The sequence below is a fragment of the Melozone crissalis genome, unplaced genomic scaffold (assembly GCF_028551555.1).
Source record: "Melozone crissalis strain CALT ecotype California unplaced genomic scaffold, PUWL_Pcris_2 ptg000036l_1, whole genome shotgun sequence".
Classification (NCBI taxonomy): Eukaryota; Metazoa; Chordata; class Aves; order Passeriformes; family Passerellidae; genus Melozone; species Melozone crissalis.
This window is the reverse complement of record NW_026535814.1, coordinates 14,061,891-14,085,028: the sequence shown is the minus strand read 5'-3', so window position 1 is coordinate 14,085,028 and position 23,138 is coordinate 14,061,891. Positions and strand designations below refer to the sequence as shown.

The 23,138-nt window shown below is 50.5% G+C and overlaps 1 protein-coding gene across 1 annotated transcript in view; it reads left to right on the top strand.

Annotated features, from left to right (window-relative positions):
* Positions 1-23,138, top strand: part of CNTFR (ciliary neurotrophic factor receptor) — a 199,180-nt gene that overhangs the window by 52,844 nt on the left and 123,198 nt on the right. The window contains exon 3 of the mRNA XM_054283452.1: positions 348-459. The gene's annotated coding sequence lies outside the window, so the exon portion shown is untranslated. The remainder of the gene's footprint in view (positions 1-347; positions 460-23,138) is intronic.

The following is a 23,138-nucleotide window of genomic DNA, read 5'->3' as shown; positions in this document are numbered from 1 at the left end:
TCAGTGCTGGGCTGGCAGTGTGGCGCTGCTGTGCTGCTCTGTCTGGGGAGCATTGCTGTCTGTCTTTAAAGAAGATCAGAGATGCCCCACACTGCAGGGGTCTTTTTTCCCCTCTCCCATTTCACGTCTCTGAATCGAAATAATTAAGCAAATACGTGCTTTGGGGCTGGACTGTGACGCTCTTGTGGGAGGGCTCTCATTCTAACCATGTTCATGTTTGCACCGGTTACCCCCAGCTGTCAGGGCTGGGAAACAGATGCCCCCCTCCTTGGTTCTTTGCTGAACCTGAAGCAATGGCAGAGTTTCACCTGGTAACCTGACAGGCTGTCTCTTCTGTTTTGTTGAAGAAAATCCCAGATCTGAGAAGTGAGGGTTGGACGAGCAGCCCGGAGAATCGCCCAGACGTTTATGAGAAGTTGGGGACACCCCAAGGACTCTGGACGGGTGGAGAAGTAAGAGGTGGGTTAAAAACCTTGCTCACCTAGCTTGTCCTGAGTTGGTGTGCCTTGTGGGAATGCAGGACATGTGTCTTCTGGTGAGGATGGTGGTGTTTATTAAAGTGTGGCAAAAGGCTGCTCTTGGCTCTGGCGTGTGAGCAGCCTTTTAGCTGCTGTGCAAAGAGGGCAGATGCTGAGAGTGGTTATTTAGCATGTGGAGGGGGAAGTGTGGATGAACAGCCTGGAAAATCCCATGTTATGGTCTGCCCATGGACAACTTCTCCAAAAAGAGCTCTCCCACTTGAAAGCCCTTGGGCAGCTCAAAGGTGCACAGTCAAACCACAGCAGCAGAGGTCCCGTGCTGTGGCTGAACCACTGGAGCAGGTAAGTGTCACCCAGCCCAGCTGTGTGGTGGAAGGTGAGGTGCCACCTCTTGCAGACAAGTACAACTTGGAGCTCTCAGGTCTGCTGGGTGGTTTTTTTTGCTTTCCTGCCCTGGCAGACTGCAGCATCAGGGATGAGGTGGATGGGCTTTGCTTGGAAAGGAAAGCACCTCCTTAGGAGACCATCACCACCAGCAGCCATGGGCTAGAGGCTGCCCCACCTCTGAGGCCTGCTACATAGGTTCTCAGTATGGGGCTGTGGTAACACACTGCTGTTTGAGGAGGGCTTTGGGATCATGTTCTTTGAGCCATGGTGGAGCAGGGAAGGAGCCTGGAGATGGAGCTGCCCCACCTGGGGATGCAGACCCTGCAGAGCTGTGCTGGGGAAGCCTGGTGCTTGGTGGTGCTGTGCCTGGGAAAGGAAAATGATGAATTAAAATTTAACAAGTCTCTAAATGTCAGACAAGGACGTCTTAAGTGGGAATTGTCACCGTTTGACTATTGCAGCCTCTCACTTAGCTAAAACTGCATGGCTTTAATTATGTTGATCCTAGAAAGCAGTCGCTTACACTGAAGAGGAGAAACTTTTGACCAGAATAGCATGAATAATGAATTTTCCCTGCCCTCTACCCCTGCATCATGCTTCCCAGAATTTTTTTGCAGCCCCTTTAACCCTGGATAAGCAGAGTCCTTTATCCTTTGAGCCACAAGCAAGGACAGAAATGCTCCCTATGTGCATGCTTGATTGTTTGCCCTGGAGTTAAAAGGTCAAGACTGAGGATCCCAGGGGTGGGCAACACCTGATGGAGCCACAATGGTCAGTGGGCTGAGGTCTGGGCGTGCAGAGGTGCTCTGCAGCAGCAAAACCCTGCCCTTGGCGTTGCTCCTTGGTGGCATCTGTGGAGCAGCATGGAACAAGGACTCCTTCCCTCCCCATCCTCGAGGTGGATCAGCCCACCCACGGGACTCCTTACAGCTCTGCAAATAGAGCAGCTCGAGCAGGGTACGTCGCTAATAATACCAATTACTGTTACATGCTGGCTACAAGGTACACTGGCAGTAATGGGATCCTGGGGGGATGAAATGAAAGCGATATAATATGGTGAGATAAATTAGCGCTGTAAAATTAGCCATGGGTCTAGTCAGGGATCTGACAAATGTGTCGCAGCTTTGGTACAAGCTCGGAGCACTGCTGAATTGGATTTAGTGGCCCAGAGCAGAGCATGGGAGCAAGGGGAAAAAGGGTTTGAGGGGTCTCCATGCACACGTGCTACCAGTTAATGCTGCTTGTTTCTTCCTTGAATTCGCGCAGCGATATGTCCCCTGACACCTGCTTGTGCATGGCAGCAGATGAGTAAGAGCCCAGCCCAGATGATGTGCTGCTAGAGGAGCTTGGGCCTGGCAGAGAGCTGGGAAGGGGGTTGGAGAAGCATCAGCAGGCTGGTGCTGCTGCCAGCTTTGCTGCGTCAGCTGCCCATCCCTGCCCTGCATCACTGGCTGCCTCTCTCAGGTTTGCTCCCAAAGGGTTTGGTGGGATGTGTGGCAGGCATTTGCACAAGTTTTAGCGGTGTAGGAAGGGTAGGAAGCTGCTTTCTGCTTCTCTGTGGCAGGCTGACCAATTTTCCCAGACCTGGATGGGCTCTGGGGCAGAAGGATGTCTGGAGCTGGGCATCCCACAGCCCGTGGACTTCTCCTTGTTGATCAAGGGTGTACAGCCAACTCTTTCCCATCCAGATGCACACTTTATTCCTCACCCTCTGAGGCAGAGGGTGGAAGCCGGGAAATGGGGTTTTGTGCCTCATGGAGACTCAGAAATGGGTGTGGTCACTTCCAGTGGGATCCACTTCCTGGTGGCTCATTGGGACTGGCTCCACTTCAGGGATGTGAGCACTCCTGCCCATGAGAGGATGGGAGCTTCTCATGGATTTGTAAGTTGCATGTTTAATGGCTGACATATTACATTGGATATGGAGAGAGACAGGCATGATTTAGGTCTGGTTTGATAAGGCATGTTCTGTGACTCACTATAATAACAAAGGGAGAGAAAAATTCTGAATATGCTTTGTAGTGCCCTGCAGTGGAGCTGAGGGGGGCAGAGGGGTGGCAGAGCCATCTGTGCAAGGCCTCTCCCAACTCATGCCAGGATGGTTCAAGAGGAATGGTGGGCACGTGGCAGACGTGTTGTGGGAGGGAACCAACTTGTCACATCCCTGGGGATGAGTTTGTAGAGGTCAGGCACTGCAGTTCTGCAGCAGAACCAGCTTGAGAAACGAATGCCAAGGGATTGTCTCAGCACTGCCCAGAGAATCCCCAGGGAGCTGAGCCAATTTGTTTGCTGAGCCTGTGAGGACAGAGGAGGAGATGAGCTACCCTTTGTGGGAGGTCAGCCTGGCCACTGCCACTGGTCCCTGTGTCCTCCTGCTGCCCTCCTGCTGTAAGCACGGCACAGGGTGCAGTGGTGACACTTCAGATATATCAGACCCGAGCCAGCCCCAGGGCTGAGTTGTCCTGCTAAAACCAGTGGGGGGGATGAACTGCAGCAGCAGAAAGAACCCCTTCCCTCAACTTTCCTGCTGGAGAAGTAGTGGTGTAGGACTGCAGCAGGACACTGGGCCAGCAGCTGGAGTGCCAGTAGCAGCATAAATAGAAATACAACTTCTCAGCTTCTTGTGCAGCTATGATATATCTTGTTTATATTGACTTTCTTAAACCTCTAAAATACATTGTAGATTGATCTACAAATCTGCAAAAAGCACCTTTTTTTTTTTTTTTTTTAAGCCTAAAGCAATTTTCTGCCTGCTCCTTGTGGTTGGCTCTGAACAGACACATGTTCTCTTGTCCTATTTGAGGCTGGCATGCTGCCACAGTGGTAGGAAGTTTAGCAATACTTGAGCTGGATCGATTCAAGCCCATTATCTGTGCTGCCTGGGACTTGGTGGTGAAGGGGAAGAACATATTCTCCCCAGACACATCAAAGCCCTGTGATAAGGACACACAGTTAAGCTCTATTTATAGATGGACAGATGTCTTGCCAAAGCTTTGCTGCTGTCACTTGATTATGCAGTTTTTGAGTGCTTGGATCTGAAGGTGGCTGAGGTGTGTCCCCCCCAGGCACAGCCCCAAGCAGTACAGCTTCTAGGAGGTCTTTTGCCTTCTTTCAAGAAGGGACCTGATGTTTAGATATTAACAATGAAGTGGCTGAGAGATCTTTTCTTGGAGTTGGTGACCAAGATCAATAGTCCCTCATCTTGTTGTTGCAACTGCATAGACCTACAAAGACTTTGGAGCTCGAGAGCAGAGCTGCCAAGGATGTCATATCAGAACTGTGTGGCTGTTGAGCTGAGGGCTGGGGTACCTTGCTTTTAGCTCTGCCATCCTCCTAGCAAAGAGATTTTTTCCTACTGTCCACCCTAAACCTCCCAAGCACCAAGGTGTGTAGTCAATGACATGTTGTATCTCATGAGTTTTCCTTCTTTATGAAAAGCTTTCAGGGATATTTCAATCAGGGCCAGTCATGGAAGCTGCTTATTTGGAGTGGTTCCCCAGGCCAAGTTGTCTCGGGTCTTGCAGTGTATGTGCACATAAATGTTACATGAGTATTTGATTTTTGAGGGGGACGGTGGAAAGGGTGATGTGAAATGGGTTAGCCAATCCAGATTCTGCTCCAGATGTGAAGGAGTGCTGGTGCTCATTTCACAGAACTATCCTTAATTTCCTTCCATATGTTGCTCTGTCTCAGTAGTTGTGAATTTGGCAATGGGAGAAGGGCAAAGGCTTCATTCTACTTAGCCTTGAGTGTTGTTTTTAAAGATGCTTTGCTGGTTTTCTCTTGGTACTAACCCTAGATAAAGGAGGGAAAATCTTCTCCTAGCATCCAGTGGGAACCTTTTGTTTCAGATTTGCCCACTGTCACTTTTGTTTCAGATATGCCCACTGTCACTTACCTTCTTGCTATGGATTGCTGTGAAGAGCCTTGCTCGGTGTCCTCAACAGCTTCCCTGGATATTTCAGTGGACCTGGCTGAATTTCCTTTAATTAATCAACACTGAAACTTCTCTTGGGGCTTCCAAAACTATGGGCAATGTCTTGATGTGGTTCAAGTGCTGTGTGACATGCTGGCTATGCCTGTGTTCCCACAGCAGCCCAGCCTGCTGCTGATCCCTTTGCTGCCTGGGCAGGCAACTGGCAGGACCATGCTGGCACACCAAACCACAGCAATGACATGGAGAATTTCACAGAAAGTGCTCTTTTTTAGGCCTCAGTGAATTGTGGCTCCACAAGGGAAGTTGTTGTATATGGGCAGGTTTGGGGACCAAGACCTGACTTCATTCATTTATTTAACACTTACTAACATCTATTTAATCTTGATCAGGTGCAGGATAGGTGCATGGTGGATCCTGGCTGTGTGCCATTCCCAAGGCTGGGAGAAAGGAGATTTCTCTTCCCCGGGGTGCCCATAATGTGTTCTCCTGCACGGCTCCTGCAGAGCCCTCCGAGCACTGTTTGGTTTTATTCTGTCTCCAGGGTGCTGCTCAGCCCTGCTCGTATATTCCTCTGATGAGTGGGCAAGACAGGAAGCAAATACCTTTGTTACAAAACCACATATGGGCTTTCAGTGGGTGATGATACTTCCCCAAGCTATCTGTCTAGTGAATGCACTTTCCCTCCTGCTTGTTTATATTCACAGGAGCGTTGGCTTAGCTGCTCAGGTGAGCTGTAGATGTCAAGAAAGGTGTCAGTTTCAGGAGAAGGCTTTAATGCAAGCCTTCCTGCTGCTCTGTGATGGATGGTGGAGGACACCCCAATGTGCCAAGAACCAGGGGAGAAGGAGTGGGACATTCTGCGGGGTCTGAGCCATGGCTGGGAGAGTGGCTGCAGCAGTGCTGGGGGTGACATTTTACAGCTGGCCCAGGATGCTGATCTACAGTGTGACCAAGCTGATCATTCAGTAGATGAGGGGTCTGATGGAGGAGAGCTGTGTATTCCAATTCAAAGAAATAACCATCAGCAAGAAGGGCTGGACTCCTCTAAAGCCATTTCAGAGGGTGTTATGGGTGCTGTGGGTCTCATGGCTCCAGGAGGGCCTTGGTAGTGGATGCCTGCTACTCTGCCCAGTAAAGCTGGAAACCATGGGGCCACAAACATGAGATGCATTTGCCTGGGGCGGCCATTACCCCACTGAATCCTGGCTCTGAGACATGGGGAGCTGTTGTCAGCCTAGTGGAGGGCATATGTGTGTGTGTACCGTGGGCATCTGTGGCAGCAGATGGAAGGGAAAAGTGCAGACCTTCCCCCTTGTAGTGTCCCTTAATGCCCAGGGAGAGTGGCTGGAGGTGGGGATCTACTGGGGAAGCTGTTCAGCTGTGATGGAGATGGGCAGGATCCCACATCTAGGTGGGAAGAGGAGCGAGGGGCTCCTTTGTACACACCTGGATCCCTTCCATGGCCGTGGCACTCCCAGTGTTGTGAGCACCACTGAGGTTGTTCAAAGAGGAAGTAAACAGCAGCACTGATTGCACTCTTTAGCAATGTTTAATTTATTATTTCCCTCTCTAGGATTACTCTTTTAAAGTTCTGGATAGCTCCAGCAAGCCTGGACTGGGGCCCATGTCTCCAAGGCAATTTACTGCACACACCAGTCCCTCAGCACTCATTACAGCCCGCCGTGAGGACACCTCAGTGCTGCCCTTCAGTAAGATCACATATTACTGGCTCTTTTTTCTTTCTCTTGCCCCAAATCATTGCACTTTATATCTAAAAGGAGGGGCATGCAGGTGGGGAGCAGCACAATTTATGGATCAGAGATTTATATGCTGCTGCGACGCTGTATTTTTTCCCCACAGTGACACTTTATTGCCACAAATTACCAAACAGGCAAGGTTACGCGAGTGACAGCAGGCAGAGCTGTAAAGGACAGGAACAAATGGCAGCAGGAAAAGTACCCAGAGGAGAGGGGGAGGTCTGGCAGAAATAAAAGAAGGCGGGACAAGCATCAGAAATCAGTTTGCCTTACAGTGGGATATATGGGGGAAACCTGGGAATCAGTATGCCATCTCTGGTGCATGGGCATGACATGGGGATGGGAGAGCAGCTGGCGGTCTGGGTTGGGATTCAGTAAATCCTTTGTTTTTAACTTCTTTTTTCTTCCCCCTCTCCCTAAATTGAATTGCCAGGTCCTTCTCTTCTGCAGGCTGCTTCCTTTTTTTACTTTCTTCTTTTTTTGGCTTTTTTTTTTTTTCCCTGTAGAAATGGCAGGTTTGTAGTTGTTGGTTTTTTCCCCCCATCTTCAGGGTGGTGTCTGCAGGGAGATGTGGGGATTCCTAGGAGGTGATGGCATTCAGAGGGTTATTTAGAAGTGTTTTGCTGTGGAAATGACTGCTATATTTTCTTACTTTATGGTTGTGGAGGGTGCAAATATCCCCGTCTTGCCCTTTTTGGGGGGCAGCATGGTCACTTACCTCCATCTGTATTAATACATTCAATATCCTTGATGGTGTGTGGAGGACAAGTACCAGGCCTTGGGCAGAGGAGTGTCCAAAACATTCTTTGGCTTTGGTTGAGCGACTCTGTCTGCATCCACTCACCCAAGTTAGATCAGCTTAACTTCAAACAAACGTGAAAACTGACAGGCTGGAGTTTGGCAGAGGTATTAAGGGTGCCTTTGAGCTGGGGATGCTACTCAAAGCTGCCGGGGAGCTGTCACTCTATTATTCTTGCAACAAAACACTACCGGCAGAGCTGAGAGCCTCAAAGGCTCTGGAGCCACAGCCAAAATTGCATTTAACTTGCAGAAATGTGCTACAGCCATGGGGCTCACCATGCCAGCCCCAGGGACAGTCAGCACTGACATGTTCCCCCCTTGCTGGCAGCACAGAGGGGATTCGGGGGCACCTCTGCACCACACTGGACCATTGCACAGGGCAATTTGACTTGTCTGTTCCCATGCTTGTAAAAGATAATTTCCATTGAATCCCAATGCCATAAGCCAGGTATTTAATCTTGCTTGAAGGGAGCATGTCTGAAGCATGCAGGGCATCACAAACAATGGTAAGCAATCAATAGGCTAAATCCTGAGGTCTCTTACCCAGACTTTGCCGGAGTAAAGGTTGACAAAGTGCTGAGTAGTTACTCCAGACTTCAGCCTTGAGCTGAGGGCAGAAGTGATTGACTGATTTATTGATGATGCATTTTACTATGAATCTAGCCTGTCTGTTAGTCACAAACGCTCATTTAAGCATAAATCGTGGTCTGCCATGAGCAGATAGCTTCTCCTGCAGCAGAGCTGGGCAGAAAGATTTTAGATGAATGGCTTATTTGGTGAAAAATAGTTTTGGATCAACGCAAATAGCTTGTGTTTCTGTGTTGTGCTTGGCAAATAGCCTCACAGAAGAAAGTGAAAGCCCACTTGCGAAAAAGATGAAGAGCTGGATTCTGACATGATGTTTAGATCTCTTTTCCAACTGGTTTTAGGTTTTCTTCCCAAATCAAAAAGCCAGACAAGTTTCAGAAGATTCCTCTGAAACACTTTTTCCTTGCCCTCTGAAGCCCTTTCTCCTTATCCTCTGTTCCTGGTTTCTGCAGCAAAACCAGCGACACACAGCACTTCTAAAACCTGACGCTGACTCCCTGTGAACCCACACCTCATTTATTTTTAGTTGGCCCAGCAGCATGAGGGCTCAGGCTCTGGCAGGCATTCATTCACTGCTGCTGAGCTGTGGTCTGGGATGTGTAAGGCTGCTGGATTTGCTGCCCTGATGGGGGACAGGGCTTATCCTGCCTTGATGGAGCCTTGGAAGGTTTGGAAGAAGGGTACAGCAGCCAAGAACCCTTCAGCCCCAGTGCAAGGCTAGGCAAAGCATTAGCTGTTCCTGCTGCACAAGACTGTGCAAGCCCTTTGGAGGTGTCTGTGGTGTCACCTTCACCCCAAACTCTCAGCAGCTGGGGTGTGGCTTGCTTGCTCCCCTGTTCTCAAATCACCACCCTTATTTCGATTCCTTAGGAATAATTTCTTACTATTCAGGAATAAAACCATGCTACTCAATCACCTCCGTAGCTGCTTTTCTTTGTCATAATGCTGCTTTTTCTTTGTTTTGAGCCTGGCTGCTGCTGGCTACATCTGCTGTGGCTCCCAGAGCCTGTGCTTACCATGGCAGCAAGTGGGTGCATCCGCAGTGGATGCTGTAGGAAACCTCTCAGACAGATTTGTGCATGTGTGTGCCTCTCTCAGTATTTCCTGTTAATTAATGGACACTGGAGTCTGTCGCCTGTAACAGCACTCACTGGCGGGTGATAAATTGTTTGTATGACAAGATGGCAGTGAAAGCCGGGCGAGCTGCGGCTGTCGGCGCTGGGTTTGGGAGCCAGGGGTGAACGTCAGTCAATAACTGGATAGGAAGAGGGATGGTGAAAAGCCCAGCAGCTGATTGCAAGATCCCCGAGGAATCCTGCCTGCTCGTGCTGGAGGAATCCTTGCTGTGGGCTCCAGCAAAAGGGTAGCGGTGCTGCACCAGACCCCACGCTTAACTGGCACCCCCCAGCCCTCTTGATGCTTTTTCGTGTGAAGGGAGGAAGGAGGGTCTTACGCCATCCCTACTCCACAGGGATGGATGCTGGCTAGAGCTTGTAAGGATACACTTGGATCAACCTCTCCTGACCCACACTGGGTTTTGCTGCCTCTCATACCATGAAAAAGGCACCATGCCAGGGCCTGGGTTCTGTTCTTCTGCACAGTTACAGCTTCCAGCAAACCCTCCTTGATAGATGCAGTGCCCTGCAATGCTGCCAGCACCAGAAATCCCTGACATGCTTTGCCTGCTGATGCCAGCATGCTAACACTGGCACAAGGCTTGGCTAGGCACCTCTGTGTGGGACCAGGGCTTTTGGTGACCTTGATGGGCAGCCTTCGTGGCAGCAGCTGTGTCTACACCACCAGTAGCTGGGTTTAAACCAGCAGCAAGGCGTGGTTGAGGTGCTGTGTTGCAGAGCTGACAAGGCTCCATGGATGTGCTGGAGTTGGGGCTGGATGTGGTGAATCTGGGCTGCTGCTGTTCACTGTGTTTTCAGCCCGCTCAGTTGTGGTTCTGGGCCCAAATTGAGCCCTGCATAGGACACTCATCCTAGAAAAACAGCACTGGCACCAGAGTCCAGCCTCCTGGGGAGCAGACATGGACTGACATGGCTTCTTGCTGCATTCCCAGTGGGACTGGTCCCTGCCCCTGCTCTGCATGCTGTGCACTGTAAATCCATCTCCATTCCAGCTGGCACGCTGAAGCTGGGCTTTAGTCATCTCTTGTGCTCATTGGGACTCCAGCAGTCAGAGCAGGGATCCCACTCAGGAGGACAGTGTGGGATCTGTGCTGCCCTGGGACCTGTTGTGCTTCCCACAGTGCAGGGGGGACAGTCTGCATTTACTGGGAAACGGAATTATCTGCTTCCCCAAGTGGGGAAAATAATAATAATAAAAAAAGTGCCTTCCACTAGGTCATGAGCCATTACCTCGAGGGGCCCTTCATCAGCTGATGAATTCTACTTAATAAAATAAATACTGAGAGAAAATGTAATTGGATTTCATTTATTACCCAGTTCCGCCTAGCAGCCCCAGATTATACAAAAGCAATTAGAGAAAGCTCTCCATTAATAGCTATCTTCAAGCCGCCCAATGGGTTCATTCCATCAAACCTTCTGGCTTGTGTAATTTCCTTTCTTGGAGCTCGCTCCTGGCCGGGGGAGGATGTGGGGTGCGCAGCGCCATTGCCAGCAGCCTGTAAACAAAAGCAGCCCTGTCTCTAACATTTGCACAGGCATCATCTTCCCAAGCATGTGGCTCAGCCAAAGGGTATCCTGGTTTAGGGCGAGGAGCCAGGGCACCTGGGCAGTTTGGCTGCAAACTAGGGCTTGGTTGTGCCTTCCCTGGGATGAGAGCATCCTTCCTCCGTTGGCATTCCCGCGCGGCAAATCTGTGCTGCTTGGCAGAGGGTGGGTGTGCAGGGTCCCACAGGGGCATCAGGTACAAAGCTGTCCACCTGAGGGCCTGGCTGGTTCTCTGATGCTATTTTTTCCTGTAATGCCAGCGGGTTGCATCCCAGCTTCTGTCTCTGGCACTTTTCAGGGACACACAGTGCAATAGTTCCGCTTCCTTGGGTTTTTTGCTGGGAGCACAAGGAAAGCTTGGTAAAGCTGGCTAAGGTTGGGTGGAGGAGGATGTCTCATACTATCTCTCCGAAAGTCTTGTGGCAACACAGGGAAGCATGTCTGAGGATCCTCACGGGGCACAGGCAGATGTCTGGCACCTGTTGTCACTGAGGACAATGGCAGGTTAATCTGCAGCAGAGGCTTAATCTCTTATCTTTTTTCATAATCCCTGTTTACAGTGGTGGGTGAGGAAAGACAATTACAGTGGAGAAGGGAACTGGGGGGAGAGATGCTGAATGGTCCTGGAGGATGGTTAGTGAGGAGTGGTCCATGGTGGAAGCAGAAGGGGATGAGCACATCCCTTGTGTATGTAGCATGAGAGGGTGAAGCCCTCTCCCTCACTCTTCCAGCACTTGAGGAAAATTGTCTGGCCATGCTGCCTGCTTTTGGGCCAGTCTCATTTATGAAGGGACCACATTTTTGTTCTACAACAGCAGATGCAGGGCTGGAGGGACAGAAGGAATTTTAAATGTTGGTCCCCTTGCAATGCGGAGGAGGAGGGAGGGCTTGAGGAGCCAGAGGTTCTTATTTTCTGTCTGGGGGTGACATTGTCTTCTCATCCTGCGGTCACTCGGAGCAGAAGCCGGCACCCTTTCTCAGCTGAGACAACCAGATCTGTTCCAGCTGATACCTTGATGGAGCCAGAGTGGTTCATCAGGGATGTACCAGTGCCCATCACTCTTGGGAACTTGCACTTGGCTCTGGCATCTTTGCATTTACCCTGCTGTACTCTCTCCCCCACGGTCCCTTGCTGTCCCCTTTCCTGTCTCACTTTTCATCCCCTCCCTTTCATGCTGTAACCTCCCTGGCACAAGGCTGGGGTGAGAGTAACAGCACAGCCAGGAAGGAGCTGAAATTTAGTTTCAGACAAGAAGCAACATAAGGCGTAATGCAACCGGAAAGGTGAGGGCAGATGGAGAGGGCCGGCAAGGCTGTGTGGCTCTTCATCTTCATTACAAGGCTGATGTCTGTGGTCTTGCTTCCGTGCTGCTTGCCAGCAAGGGAGGGATGGCTAGCAAGCAGAGATGTGCAGGGACAGCTCTGCTTGCAGGAGGTGAGGCTGGTCCTACTGGATGGTAGGGAGAAAATCAGAAGGGAATTTACTGGGGGAAGCAAGCATGGGAGTAGGGGGGTGCACAAAGGTGATGTGGTGGAAGATCCAAAAGGGACAAAGAGGGATGCCCTTCTTGATGGGAGATGGCAAATGCCTCGTAAATGCAAACTGACTGCTCACCCTGGGTACTCAGGGAGCAAGGAGAATTGGAGTGTTTGAGAGCATAGGAGGGGAGTGGTTGATGCTGATATCATCAGCAGGGGAGGCTGGAGATTAATCTTGGCTGGAGAGATGGAAGGTGGTAAGAGGGTACCTTGCTCAGAGGAGGAAGAATTAGAGCATGAGATGGTGAAACTGTGGGTCTGAGAAGAGGGCTGAGGTGTAGAAGAAGGTGGACACCTTTCTAGCATGGAATGAAGGATGTGCAAAGCTCAGACACTGAATGTTGGGCTGCCACTGATGTTCCCTCCTTCCCAGAGCAACATCTTGTCTTTGGCCTGAGGGTTAACCTTGGGCTCAGTTCTGAGATGACAGAGAAAACTCCAAAAGAAGTAAATCCAGCCTCCAAAGAAGAGTGGGGACTTGAAAACTGCTTTTTTTCCAAGCCACCCAACAGCAGTGACCACATGAAATCTTCCTTTTTTACCTCACTGTTTATTTTTTACAGGGGTCTTTTATTTATACCCCCTTAACATCCCTGCTGTTAAAGCAGCCTTATTAGGATGCTGCCCATCACCAAGGAACTCTGCTATCGAAAAAGAGCATTAAAGATTCAACAAATAGCTGAGAATTGGGATTGATCCTAACCTCCCATAAATGGGAGTACCTTCCCCCATTAATCAGCCTTGGTTTTCACTTACAGGATGATGGCCTCAGTGCTACACTTCTTCAGGACTAAAAGCACGTTAAATATTTATCACAGCTGAGTATTCACTTCCCCCACTATTGCCAACTAAGATCCACTGCTTAAGCCTGCGTTGGCTTGACAGGTTGTGTAGTGAGGTGGCATGCCATTAGGAAACCTCTTGTGCCAACATGCTCTACTCATTTGCTGTGCTAAGCACAAAGAGATGGTGGCATCTCTCATCTCAAAGCATGGTCAGCATGGGACTGTATTATAAAGCCTCTCTGCTGGCGTTTTGCACTATTAAATTAAACATACTAGGGATAAGATGCTTGTATCTGCTCTTTAGCAGAGGGCTGGATCATCCACACTCCTCCAGGTCTCTTTTAATCTCAAAAATAGGATTGTTGAATCCAAACTTCTTGGTAGGAGTGGCCCTCTGTCTGTGCTGAGGCTTCGCCCCATGTCAGGGTCTTCATTAGCAGTCCAGTGTGGGGCTGTTTACATTGCTGTGCCTGGAAGCATTTCCCAGTTTATGACCATGCACTCTCCTCTGCTGAAAGGATGAGGCAGCACTCTCTGCCTTTCCTTAGGGGGCTGGGAGGCTTGAAATTATGACAGGGCGTTCAATGATCCAATTATTGGTCTATACATATGTAGATACATTTTTGCTAATTGTGCCAGGTGTGCCCATAGTGTTTCAGAGAGCAGCTATTTTAGGAGCATCTCTGGAAGCTGCCTTGCCATTTTGCTCTCTGATCGTGTGCTGGCATTTCTTAAAAGGTGGCACTTGACTTTGAGAGCTCCTGATGACCCTCAGAGGCTGGAGAAAGCATGGGCTGTGCCCTAGATGAGATGCTGCTGAGAGCAGACCCTGAGCCACGATGGGAGCAGTTTACCTGCTCAGGAAAAGCTCCCTGCGATGTCAGGTGGAGTTTAACTTCTGCACCGGGGCTCAGCGCGCAGACTTCGCTTGGCCAATTCCGAGAGCTGAGATTGAGCTGTTGTTGCTGGGTTAGTGCTTTTTTTTTTTTTTTTTTTTTTTTTTCATTTTCAGCTTGTTGGTTTGGCATCATCATGATGCATGTCCCCGTCTTGGCACCCACCTCCCGCCGCCCCCAGCTCCAGTTCGAGCTGCTGATGTGCGCAGCCTGGCTGTAGCCGTTTACATGTACGGGCGCACAATGTGTTTCATTATCCTTGTCTCAAACTTGTTTTGCTGCTGTCACGCACCAGAAAAGTTAAACACGTCTGATCAAAGGCATGTAAACACAGCTTCAAAACAAATGCCCTCGAGTCCTGCCAAAAGCACAGAGCTGTCTCCGAGCAAATCACGTCTCGTATTCCCCTGCCTGTGCCTCCTGCTTCTCCGAGAGGGTGTGCGATGCTTCCTGATCTCCGGGAGCCTTCTGGGCTGCTGTTTGCATCGTGGAAGGGTTGCCCGCTGAGAGGATTTGCACCATCGAGGCAGCTGGGAGGAAAGCAAACCCTCAGCCTCAGAGCAGGAGGGAAAACTTGCTGCATTCTTGCATGTGAGAGGCAGCAAACCCCAATGGTCTGCAGCTCTGCTGGGTCGAGGCAGAGCAAAGCGTGATATGAATTGGCTGGAAATAAAGGTGCCAAGTGTGCTTTTCCCAGGTGTGCCTCGTGCTCCAGCTGGTGTGCTACCCTGATGCAGTAGCTGTAGGACCAGGAGCACCCGAGGCTACAACTGCCTGTGCTGCCAGGGCATCACTGGGTTTGGGCTTGGCTTGAGGGAGAGTCAGCCAATTGCATCATTTGTGGGATGAGAGGGGCCGGACTAAGGGTCTGGGGATGGTCCCAGACCAGGAGATGCTTCTGCTCTGCTGGGTTTCCAGCCCTTTTGGGGGGCACGGAAGGGTGAGGTGAGGTGAGATTTGCATCTCTGGCTCAGGGACTCTGATGTCACTTGATTTGCCATGAGATTGGTAAAAATAGGGAATTCTCTGTAGTGGCAGACAAGTCAGGTTTTCATCTTAGTACAGCTTTACAGAGGGCTGGATATGCATTTTAAATAGGAATGGAAATCTTTGGGCTTTTGCAGCCTCTGAGGGCAGGTGTTTTCAGAAAACACTGGCTCCTTTCAAATCTGCCAAAAATCTATTCACAGCTTGGCTACCAGTACGGCCAGCAAATAGTTTGGGAATTCATGAGCTTGTGAACTGACCCGGACTCTGCAAATGAGTTGCCCAAGGTCTTTGCCAAATGCCTTTGAATAATGGACATGTCAGAACCAGATGGGGTTGCAAATGGCAGGTTATTAGTGCCCGGTGCCGGTGCCAAGCAGTGCTGCACGTGTGTGCAAGCACGCAGTACGTGCATGGCATTCCCTGGAGCGAATGGAGTGGCTGGGTTGCTGCAGGTAAGATGATCCAATGGGTCTCCTTCAAGCCACCTAATTGCATTAACAGGGGAGATAAAATCCCAGTCATCCCCCACATTGCTGCTGGACAGTGGCAGGCAGGCTGTGAAATGCCCCGCAGGCAGTGGGGACATGGTCAGAGGTTAACGATGGTGTCAGCCTTCATAAATCATCCCTAATGAGACCTGGGAAAACGTTGGCTTGCAGCTCTGATGCATGGCTCGTCTTCCCTGTACTTTGGGCTTTTTCTGCCATTTGGTTTCCAGGGTTATCTCTGTGAAACCTTTGTGAGGCTGAAGGCACTGGAGGCTTTCCTGCGTGGCAAGGAGTCCTGGGCTCTGCTCCTGGCACAGGCAGGCTGATGTGCTGCAGAATAAACACATTTCCCCCCTCTTATTTCCCCTAAGGACAAGTTCATGTGTCCCTAGGGTGCCAGAAATCTCGGGCTGGAGGGCACTGCCTGTGTCCTCGTGTGGAGGAGCAGCGTGCTCCGCGCTTGGTGATGCTGTGGGTTTGGGATGCCTCCAGGTAGAACCCGAATCATGAAGTCTGGCTGGTCCAGTGCTGCCTCTGGGCACCATTCTGGTCAGACAGAGGGCTGCGGGGCCCTCTCTCAAGCCTTCCTCCCAGCCCTTCTCACCTGCATTGGAACCACTTGATGGGGATGGCACCAAATCCAAATGCTTCGTCTGGGAGAATCTTGCGCAGGAAGCAGGACTCTGGCTAAGTTGTGCAAGGTAGGAAGATGGAAGGGGGTTATTAATGTCCCCACCAAAGGCAGCACTGGGGCTGGCAGTGGTGGGCTGCTCCAGGCTGTGTGTGGTCCCTGCAAAGGCTGCCAGACACCGGCCGGGACACTGGGAGGAGTGAAGCAGGGTACAGTGAATACTCCCTCCGATTTATTATTTATGAAGTACTGTCACAGCCCTGGAAGTGTTGTGACTCTCAGAAAAGCTGTAGGAATGTACTAATTAAAGAACACAATGGGAATGTAAATTGGGAAAGCTCCCCAGGGGGAAGCAGCCCTGGGGGGAGCTAATTTGCCAGTCCCCACTCCTCCCCTGCAAACTGGCTGAGACACTGGAGCAATTAAGGAGGAATTTGAGTGTTAAATATAATCTGGAATTGTGTTTTTGGCTTTTTTTTTTTAATTGGTTTATTTTTCTCTTGGGTAACTGTGTTACCAATTCTGTAATCGCAACTTTAACCCTCTGTTCTGCTACAATAGGGGCTTTTTGTGGGATTTTTTGCGGGGGTTGGTGGTGGTGTTGGTCTTTGTTGTTGGAAATAAATTCAGGTGAGTGTGCCAGCACCAAGGTGGCATGTCACCTCCTTGTGTGATGAAGGATATATGGCCCCAGGGCAGGGCTAACACTAGCCGATCTGGTAAGAGACAGTCCCTGACTTTGGAATCATGGAATCACAGAATGGTTTGGGTTGGAAAGGATCTTAAAGATCATCTAATTTCAACCCTGCCATGGGCAGGGACACCTTGCACTAGACCACATTGTACAGAGCCACATCCAGCCTGGCCTTGAAACACTTAGAGAGATGGAACATCCAAAACCTCTATGGACAACCTATTCCAGGAATAAAATACTGATTGTCAGAGTCGTCTCCTGAAATCCATCCTAAAAATATGGCTTTTTTGGTTGGTCTTTTTTCCTGCCCATTTCTCTTCTGTGTGGCCTGGCTTCCTCATTGTGCTGTTTTCGCTTGTCTTGCCTGCTCAGAAAATACATTTATTTGGTGTCACTGGAGCTGTGGCCTGTAGAGCGGGCTCAGGGTACTGGCTGTGACTTATTTCTCTTTTCCTGTCAATTTTTATACAGTCCAGGGTGAGAAGACAAATGTAGAGACTGTCAGAGATGTGAGGTGAAGTGAAGACATGCTGAGGCTGTGGTGGTCAGCAAGGGGTGGCCATCAGCTCATGTGTCCTTGGTGTTGGGCTCACAGGTCACTGTCTCCCCGTGTCCAGGCATGCAGCTGAGCAAAGGGCTTGTGTTCTTGGGCTTTGGGGTTTTTTCTTTCCTTTATCTCTAGCACACACTTCAGCATGCTGTTTACTGCAGGGTCTTCAAAGCTTGTAAAAGAGCTTTGAGAAGAAAAACCGGCGTGGTTGTAGCTGGCGTTGTTTGTGATGGCTTGGTGTTGGATCATTTGAAGATGGTGTTCTCAGGCAGGCAGCAGCTAGTGTGTTGCAGGGTCGTCCTCCCTCTCTCATTTTTATCCTTCTGATTAGCTTGAATATTTATTACATTTTATCAATAGGCATTAGTTGCCTGAGATCCTCATCCATTGCTAGCTACCGTTTGCAAGGGTTTGAGAGCTCTCAAAGCCGAGACATCGGAAAACATCATAGATGTAGATTCATGTGATAATGAGAACCCTCAGAGCAGTAGGATTTTGTCTGCCTGCAGGGGCTGACGTGCTCTGGATAAGCTAATGCTTTGTGATAGAACAGCATCCCTGGTCCTAACCCTGAAAATCCTGAATTCAGCCTTGCATGAGGGCTGCAGAGCATCCCTCTTTCTCCCAGGGGCATTGGAAGGGAAGCCCCCACCCACAGAGCCTGCTGCAGCAGGTGACTTCTGCTGCCACCAGACCAGGCTCCATCCTCAGGGTCAAGCCACAAAACCCCATGGCTTCCTTGCTGTGGCTGCTCCCTGACAGCCTGGTGGCTCTTCATCTCCTCTGCCCAGCTGGATCCAATATCTGCCTGTGGGGAAAAGTCACACCCAGCCCAGGAGCCTGGGGAGGGCTCCTCCCTGGCTGGGGCTGGACAAGCTTCTCCCTGGCCAGGGCACGAGGGTCCTCTGGTGGAAACCTCTCTGGTGCACATCTCCCACCACGGGCCACATCTGCCACTGCGCAGAAATGGGCCCTGGGGTTTCAGCATTGTTCAGAAGATCTCTGCCAGGATCCAGAGCAATCCCAGCCGCTTTCCTCTAAGCCTGCCTGTATTTATTGCCATTTGTTCTGGTTTATTTTTCCAAAAATAAAAATGGGTTGAAGTGGTACAAAAGCTGGGGAGGAAACAGGCTGGAGGAGCCTGAGGAAATAAAGATTTAGAGATTGTGCTGCCCCCTCCCTCCTCCTTCTCATCACTAACTCTGAAAAATCCATGGAAATGTGGAATTTAAAACCATTCCACCTTTTTTTTTTTTTTACTGTAGGGCTTACAGATTCCATCTATTACCCACAGTAGATAGTCTGGTGAGGCAAAACAGCCAAAAAGTTGTGTTTTCCCTATTTGAAGGTGGGGAGGGTAGGGCTGGGAACCTGTGGTGGAGCCAGGAGCATGGCCCATACCTCTCCAATCACTGGCAGTCTCTTTCTTCCTTTCTTCCTTCCTCCTTCCCTTCCCTTCCCTTCCCTTCCCTTCCCTTCCCTTCCCTTCCCTTCCCTTCCCTTTCTCTCTCTCTTTCTTTCTCTCTTTCTCTCTCTCTCTCTTTCTTTCTTTCTCTCTTTCTTTCTTTCTTTCTCTCTTCCTCTCTTTCTCTTTCTCTTTCTTTCTCTCTTTATCTACTACCTGCAGCACTAGCAATAGTCTTTTAGAGACCATGCTGGGACCTGCTGACACTCAGGATTGCATTCAGGTTCCAGAATGGCATTTTCCAATGTGACCTCTGACCAGCCTGTGCTGTTGGGGTATCCAATTCTCCCCAGAGCTGATGCTGATCACTCTCCCTTCCTCCCTCTCTCACCATCTGAAGTTAGTTTCCTCTGGAAGACAAGGGTCAGGAATACTCGGGTGCTGACGGATCAGTATGTGCTTTCCTGGATCGGGGCCTTGCATTCCTCCTGCCCGTCCAACTGGATGCGGGATCCCTTCAGGGCTTGCAGCCCTGGGGAGATGCTGCAGTGGGGCATGAGACCCAAAAAGCAGCAAAACTTCTCACCTGCAGCCCCTGCTGCTGGTGCTTTTCTGCTGGCAAAGGAACTCATTCACCTCTATTGTGGGGATAAATTAAAATCAAGGAGCAGCTGCTGTGCGCCAGGCTGGGTCAGGCTGGTGGTGGGTACCGGTACTCAGTGCTAACCCCAGCCAGCTCATTTAACTTTCTGACCTGCGAGACAGCAGCTTCCCGCTGGGAAGCAGCCCTCGGCTTTGCTTGTCCTGTCTTTGGGCACAGGAAGAGGCTTCCTGCAAGCGGGCGGTGTGCGACCTCAGCGGCGGGGCAAGGTAAGTCACCTCCTCGGCGGGGCTGTTTGCACAGCTGCGAGTGGCTCCAAGAACCCCACATTCTTCCCCGCGCCGAATATCCGGGACAGGCATCCATCCCTCCACTTTCATTTCCGTCGGCGAGCCGGGCGAGCCTCGCCCGAGCATCCGAGCTCTGGGGCTGGCCCTCCGTCATCCCGCCGGGCCGGTGGCAGCTCCATCCGTGCTGCTCGGCAGCGCCGGGAGAGCGCTGCCCGTGGGAATGCCGCCCTGGAGCGCACCCGCGGCAGCCGGGCTGTGGGAGCAGGAGGCTCTCTGCGACCCCAGGGCGCTGACAGCCTCCCTGCGCAGAGCCCTCGCTGTCACCCGGCGCGCTGTTGTGTTTCTCTGCGTGCGGATTTTATGGCGCTGCCTCCGGGACGCTGACAGCCTGCTGACATCCGTGGGTTGTGGGTTTCTTCCCTTTGCTCGGCTGCCTCCATCCCCCCGATACCCCGGCGTGACGCCCATCTTCACGCCAGCAGGCTCTGCGAGGTTTTCATGGCTCCTCTCTGTTCTTTTCCTGCTTTGCAGAGAGCTCCAGTCCTGCCCCATTTGCTCCGAAACTGCACAAAGTGGCGAACCCAGTGCAGAGAGCGCGCTGGGGCAGCCGCCCGTGCTGGCCCTGGGATTTACTACAGGCAGTTTGTTTTCCCGAGGAAGTTACTTTCCAAGATAGCATCTGGTCTTTTATGAGGTCTGATCAAATAAGGTGGTATGTGTGCAGGCAGGGGGTGGTGTTTTTATGCTTGTACATGAATTTAAAAGTTTTATAAATAGCAGAGTGATGAGATGCTTTCTTAGTCCAAAACTGCATCTCTTGTTCCTGTGGTTTTGCTGAAATTATTACTGGATCCAGGAAGCAAGCTGCTTGTCTGAAACAACACAAGGGCAGTACAAATACTCATGTCTTGGAAGATACACATACTAGTAGTAGAATACAAGTAGTATTCTGCAACGTTGATGCAGAATTGTTCTCTAAGAGCATTACTCACAGCACAAGAGGCAGTCAGCCACAAAGGTTATGGAGGAAACCCAAATATTTCTGCACACAACTTGCTGGCCCATGTAATCTCTTCAGAGAATGGCAAGAGACATAACCTGTTCTTAGGGGCTAGGGCTCAGTTTGCAAATAATTTTCCTGGAATAAAAAAAAAAAAAAAAAGGAAAAAGGAAGAAAAAAAGTGAGGTTTCATTGTGTGTTTGTGGGCAGAGCCAGAGAGATAAGCTATATGCAAATTTCCAAAGTGGTTCTGGGGTTCCACTGGTGCACAAGCAAGTCCTGCATGGAAAAAAGACTAGACAGAAACTTGCTGTAGAGCTGCTCCTGGTTATATCTGTTGCTGTTAAAGCTTTGGCTGAAAGAAAGGAAACGAGAAATGGAGGTGCAACTCTCAGGTGTTAGCTTTTGGGGGAAGGAGGATTGGCTGGAAAGCATGGTAGTGATAGAAGGGGAAACTGTGCTATCTGCACCCCTTTCATCAATGGGTGGTGAATGAGTGATGTGCTAATGGTGTGTGGGGACCTGATTACTTGAGGCTTTCCATCTGGGAAGTTTTAAAAGTATTTACAGAACTGTATCGTCTCAATTATATTTTCATGCTACCACCTCACCTCTTCCCGTTCCCTTTCCTCCTCTATGTGCATCCCTTTCACTACCAATGGGCTGGCTGCAGCGGGGCAGGCGGGCACCATCCCTGTGTGTCCCCTGTGGGAAGCCTGGCTTCCACGGAGGCCACCAGCACCTGAACTGCTCCAGGTGCTTCGGGCAGCCGTGGAACCCGCGGGGATACAGCCTCCCCAGGGAGAGCTGCCCTGCCCTCCTGTTGGTTTTCACAGCATCTGCCGCCTTTCCTCTGCCTTTGCGGAGGCGTGCCTGGATGGGAGTGCTTAATCCGCGCTCCCGCGGTGACCCCCGCGGAGCCCACCCTGCCGACAGAGACAACACCGCGCCGAAGCCACCCCTCGGCACATCCCCGGCTCCGGGATTTGTTTTTCATTTCCTCTCGGTCTCCCCTCTCTCCCACTGTGAGATGTAAGGGTTTGGCAGCGGATCCCATTCACCCTGTTTGCTTTCCTGCCGAGAATAATTTCTTCAGGGTGTTGCGTTAGCAGCGATGGGGGGCTGAGCCGAAACCACTCGTGTCTTCTTGAAGATGATGTGAAAAGCAAATCTGTGCTGTGTGACTTAACCTCCTACCTCCTCACCACTCCCCAGAAGACCACCACCAGCTTCCCCAGCTCCTTCCTTTTTGTGCTGTTCTGTATACTTCATTTTTTCTGGAAAGTTTTTAAGCTATTCCTATAAACTTGTACAGAAAGGGAAAGCAAAAGTCACTCCTGTGAGGCAGAATGACAAAAGACCTGGTATTTCCACTGCTTTAAAGCAAACCATCATCAGGTGGGACTAGAGTTTTCTTTGCCACATCAAAAAAGTATTACCTAGAAGCAAAAAAAATCCCAAACCAAACAAATCCCACCTTCTCAGCAGGATATAGAATTACCAGCTGATTTTGCATCTGCACCCAGGCTTTTCTGCTTGGCTGAACCTATACCAGGGTGTCACTGCAGTCATTTCTAGTTTGGTACCAGCTGTCCTACAGGCATCTGTGAAACAGTGCCCACATGATGACAGTGTGATGCTGTGTGATGCAGGCACTGGATTTTATGGAGATCAGAGCTGCTGGTCAGAGGTAGATGATATTTCATGTCATGAGCTTCTCCTCTTTATGCTGTAGAAATGGCCATGAAGCCATTCATGTAGAGGGGAAGGATTTTGGGAACAAGAAGCTAGTTGTGTGTGTGTGCATGTTTATAAGAGAGATGGGAGAGGTAAATCCTTTTGATAGATCCTTTTACTTCAGCTCAGTAAAGGGCCAAATAAAAAATAGCCCTGAGCTTTGATTGAAAGCCTGGGTGCTGCTTTACCAGGAAAATGCTACTTGCTGTTGTTTGCACTGCTGCGAGATATTTACTCAGTGCCTCCTGCCAGCAAGTGTTTACATCTCTCAGGAGCAGCTCGCCCAGCAGGAACTTGCCTCACATCCCCGTTTCTGGCTGCTGGTGGTGTGAGGACACTGGGATCGAGGCACTGGGGCAGCCTGCAGCTTCATGGAGGACAGCTGATGTGCCAGCAGCTCCTGCTTCAGCGTCTTCTGGAGCCTCAGTGCTGTCCCCAGAACCTCTGGGGGGCTCAGTGGAAGCAGGAGGAAAATGCCTCCTCCTGGTTTTGTCCTTTGGTTCTGCCTCCACCTTGGCTTGCTCAGCTGCCGTGCTGCTCTCTGCAGAGGGCAAGTCTGGTGCCACGAACAAACAGCACCAGGGGCTTTCTGCAGCCAGTGCACGCTTGTGTCTGAGTTCAAAGCCATCTTTCCATGAGGGCTTCATAAACCATGCTGCTCCCAGGCACATTTCTTACCTTTGGCTGAAGTTTTTCTGGGAAGCAGACGCAAACTGTTCATGGGAAATTACTGCGAGGTATTTGCTCCGTGCTGGGTGAGCACTGAGGAGGAGCAGGCAGTGCCTTACCCTGACCCAGGAGCCCCTGCTCAGTCCTCTGCCCTTGCAGAGCAGTGGAGCAGATAAGAGATAGCTGCCTCATGATGTACAGTTTTTTTTCGCCCTCCAGCTTTTCATTTGGGA